The 4807-nt window shown below is 33.7% G+C and overlaps 1 protein-coding gene across 19 annotated transcripts in view; it reads left to right on the forward strand.

The window, feature by feature from the left end:
• DMD (dystrophin) overlaps positions 1-4807 on the forward strand; it is a 1014969-nt gene that overhangs the window by 517562 nt on the left and 492600 nt on the right. The gene's annotated exons all lie outside the window — the stretch shown is intronic.

Genomic DNA, 4807 nt, shown 5'->3' on the forward strand with positions numbered 1-4807 from the left:
TATCTGTGGGTTTAGGTGACAATTGGTTTTTCATTCTAATTCTGTACTAGCTAAGTGCTTCACTAAAATGAATTAAATTAAAAACAAAGAATATTTATGATGCCGATCCTTCCTTTTTTTTTTTTTTTTTTTTCTTTTGCTTAAAATAACGTGTATCAGTAGTTCTGCTTTTCCTTTTGGGTGGTCTGCTTCATCCCTTCACGTGTCCGTCTGCTTCAGGTTGAGTGTATATCAAACATAATAAGATTAAAATTTGTAATATTTATGCTCTTAGACAATCTGATGCTTTAGGACCTTAACGTTGAAGTGGGTTTTATGTATCACCATGTTTTCCAAGTATTTTTTCTAGTATTTTTAATTGCCAAATCCAGTATGAAGCACAGTGTTTTTCAAGTTAACTGAGGTGGTGTTTTAACAACCAAACTTCTGGGGATTTCTGGTAGCATGCATATTAGTAAAACGTTGGTGATAGCATGCGTGCTTCTTAAAGTTTCCACTTCACAAATACCTATTTTTAATGGAAAACATTCAGAATGTTTTTCCCAATTCCCTAAACGTTTATTTTCTGGTAAACTTTTCTCTGGAAATGTGTTGTGGAATGCATGCCTAAGGATTGCATGTTTTTCCCAAGGCTGATATTTCTTCCTGCTGTTAGTTAAGGAAGTGTTTGTCAGTTACTCCCATAGATTTTCTAATTTGAATTGAGAGTTAAAGACTAAATTCATGTTGGATTAGTTTTACATATTAAATGAGGCATTCCAGGTACTAATGTGAAGCAGAAAATGTCTACATATAATTTTTTTGCACACCATTGTTAGGATAGTTGTCAGAAAGTATGAAAAGAGCTTATACATTTTAATATTTAAATGACTTGTGGAATTGCAGATTGATATTTTCAATGGCTTTTCATTACAGTTTCTGCCATTGAGGCATCGTGAGGGCTTTGAGAAAGATGGAGTACTATAATTACCAGGTGCACATGTTCATTAATCCTTCCTGGCTAGAAAAAGCTTGAAGTTCTTCTCCAGTGGCCCATTTGTAAAGCTATAAATATCTAAATTGTGTCAGCCAAGAAGTCACACAGAATGGAGGCTCTTTTTGAGTTCAATTTCATGCACTGTTGCTTTGGTCTTGTGAGGGAGTGTGTTGCATTCCTCATGATGGATATTTGTCCTCTTCCTCATAAAAGTTCAGAAAACAAACTGTTAGGTCATTGATTATTCATTTGAAAGTATATGCAGTTAGATTATCATTACTATTATTCAGTAGAAGTGTAGGTAACTTAAGAGCAAAAATAACCTTAGTAAAAGGTTAAACAAAATAGAAGAGTTGCCAAGATCATTGAAAGCATTAAGTGTAACATTTTAGTAAACAAATTAAGGAAAGATGTAGTGCAGACTTAAGAAAAGAAAGATCTTAGAGGAACATCTATACAAATGTGCTTGCACTGTTTTCCATTCAGTAGTATGCTGGCAAGTTAAATATCATGGTGCTTGAACACTTTCTTTCTGTGACTGTTAAACTTCTTGATATCATTGTCTGTATATAGACAGAAAGGTGAGTAATGTAGTTTTTGTCTATAAATATATAAATATATAAATATATTTATAGATCTATATGTAAGTACCTTGGTAACAAATGAAAATATTTAAGGTAACCTTCATCAAAAGATATTTTTTTAATAGATAAGTAAAATAGACAAGGGTGTCTTTAAAATGCCTGTATAATTCCTTTATGAATGTGTATGTGTGTACACCTTTCTGAACATGTTCTTGTTAGCATTTCATAGAACTGCACCAAAATGTTGTTAACAGTCAGTTCCACGTCTCCAATCTGTCATTTGCCTTATAGGACTGTTCCAAGACCATGCATCAACTTATGTTTGAAAAGTACTAAAATATATATTTCATTCAGTCACAGCTGTCTGTAATCTTAGACTCTCTTGTGAGTTCAGAATTAAGATCTCAGCTGCTTCAGCAATTTTATAGCAATTTTTGGTTGTTTACAATGAACTGAGAAATCTATCAAAATATAACAGAGATAGACATCGTACCTGGCTTGCACACAAACATAGTAACTTTCACTAAAAACAAGTGTGAGGGAAGATAGAGGTGTTGCCTGTAGGATGTGCACTTTGTTCACGTCAGTCCTTATGTATTGCTAAGAAAGGTTCTATGTTTGCTTACTGTCCTGCAAAAGTGGATAAAGATAGTGTGGCATTTTTGTAAGGAAAACTATGGATCTGAATGGCACTGCCCCTGGTACTACAAGTTCTTTCCCACCCAGTTTCCTTTCCCACCTTGTGCTGCCGTAGATGGAGCTGGGGAACTGTCCAGCAAGAGAGTGCTGGCAGGGCAGCCTGATTCCCACTGTCTTCCATAACTAACTATCAGGATTCTCCCTTCTGGCCTTTTAAGAGTTATATGTGAAATATATTACCTTGTGTGGGTCACAGACAACTTTTTCATGGTTTGTAGTACTTGGGCATGGATTAAGATCATTCTGCAAGGCACTGTAATAGTGCAGTTCTTTGGAAGGTAGAATTTGGATTTAGCTTAATATTCTTACCTTATGTTAAATAGCACATTTTTAAATAAAGCTTTCTAGCTACCAGCAATTTTGTATTTTATGTAATTGTATCTTTTGTGTTGTTATTGGTTATTTAAATCTTATTTATTTTTTCTTAGCAACAATCTCCTTTTCTATCTGCTTTTTGTTTTGACTTTATCTTTAGTTTGGCAACTGTTATTATTTCTCCCAAGGGATAACAGGTTATGATAAGACAAGAAACATCACGGGTTATAATTTCTTTCAGGGTTATTAGTTCTAATGACTTTCAAGGAAAAACAAAACAATAAAGACAACCAAACCTTAAATCACCAAAATCATCCCTCACTTTGAAGATTTAGCTGAAACATTTGCCAATATTAGCTGGCTTTTGTTAACACGTTGTCCTATTCATGCTATTTATAGACACAAAACCTCAGTGTTGTGGGCCAAATCTGATCTGAATTACATCTCTGCTTAAAATATCAATTTTTGCGATATATTGTTAATACCAGCTGTGTACCATTTCACACATGTTCCATCATACACATTTGTCACATAAAACCCTTCAAACTAAGAACCACTGTCTGTCAGTAGAAAACCATACAAATGCTGTATGACAAAACCAATCAATATCTGTCTATCCTTAACTAAATTAACTGAACTAATATGAAAGGACATGAAACAAATTCTGTATTAGATCAGACTGAGGATCTATCTAGCATGATCCTCTGTACATGATGTAAATAACATTGTTGCCAACAGAAGAAATGAGCCCAATGTGTATTTCCCATGTGTATCTATCTCATCATCATCCAGCAAGCAATGTTTGTCAACATGATAGTGATTTTGTGAGCAACTGTTTTTGTTTTTTTTTTTTGTTTTTTGTTTTTGTTTTATTTTTAATATTTAAAGTCATATTGGATATTCCTTTTTTCTTTATTTTGTTTTGCTAGCAAAACATGAAAGATTAGCTTTCTGGCCACTTTATCTCATTGTTTATTATGGAATTATCTCTTTATTTTCTTCTGACATTCCTTCTTTCTTCTTTCTATCATTTTTCTACCCATTCTGGCCACTGGAATTGACTGGCTAGATATCTTATTAGTTTTGGTTCATCCCAAAATAACCAAGATGTTTCTGCCAGCTCCAGCTTGCATTTGATGAAGATTAATGTAGTTTTTCTGAAAACACATTCATCCATAGACATGTTTTTTTTGTTTTTTTTGTTTTTTTTTTTTTTCCCTCCACTTACCTTTTGTTTTTAAAAAAGTTTGTTGGAAGAAAGGAAGAAAGAGTGCATATTTTTGCATTTCTTTATTTACTTGTGGCAAACATAATGGCATGCTAAATTAGGTGAAACTATTTATAAGTAAAGAGTGCTATCATTAAACAGTTTCCCATAGTTTCTTATTTTTCAGCCTAGACCTATGAAATGCTGCCTATTTGCTCTGAGCTCTTGAGTGAAGTGAAAATGAGAAATTATATTAAGCCGAAGCAGTAAAAGTCATTCCCATTATGTTAAGTACACTGGTAAGCATGCCATTGCAATTTCATTGATTGACATTGAAAATGTGATGAGTTTGATCAAGTTACAGTGGTTTAATGAATGACCAGCCCTTTTACAAAGTAATGTTTTTCAATCTGACTTCTCTGTTGTCAGTAATGTAGATTTGCATTGCCTCTGGCAAAAGGGAGTTCAAGCTCAGTCTCTCTTGGATGAATGTAACTTAATCTCTAGTCTATAATATAATAAAGGAGGCCTCTGTTTTCTTGAGAGAAAACAGAAGCCATAATTGCTTTTTTCAAGAAACCCAATTCCATCAGTTTGTGTTATGCATACTCTGAGAACTTATGGGTTAATCGTCCATACATCCACTGCTTAGTCCAGTATGTATTTTGTATGACAGTACTGGTATACATGAGTAGAATTAACTAATCTGTACATCCAAATGGCAGCTATGTATAGCTCTGGGTAAAATCCTGAGATCTGGACTCTAGTTGGGAACAGGCATGTGATAGTCATCAGACTTTTCATGTGTTAAAATGGGAGTATACTCCGTTATGATTATGCAGTTCTTCTCCAATATACTTTTCTTCTGTAAAGAGAGAGAAGAACATAGCTGACATACATTTTGGATGCCTGAAGGGCTTTGGAGTGAGTAATATCACATTGGTTGTGTTGCTTCACAGGTTTTGTTCTGTTTTGAATAACTAATTTTGGTTTTGTTTTTGTTGTGTATCTATGCTTTTTTTTTTT

Source organism: Coturnix japonica, chromosome 1 (assembly GCF_001577835.2).
Source record: "Coturnix japonica isolate 7356 chromosome 1, Coturnix japonica 2.1, whole genome shotgun sequence".
NCBI lineage: Eukaryota > Metazoa > Chordata > Aves > Galliformes > Phasianidae > Coturnix > Coturnix japonica.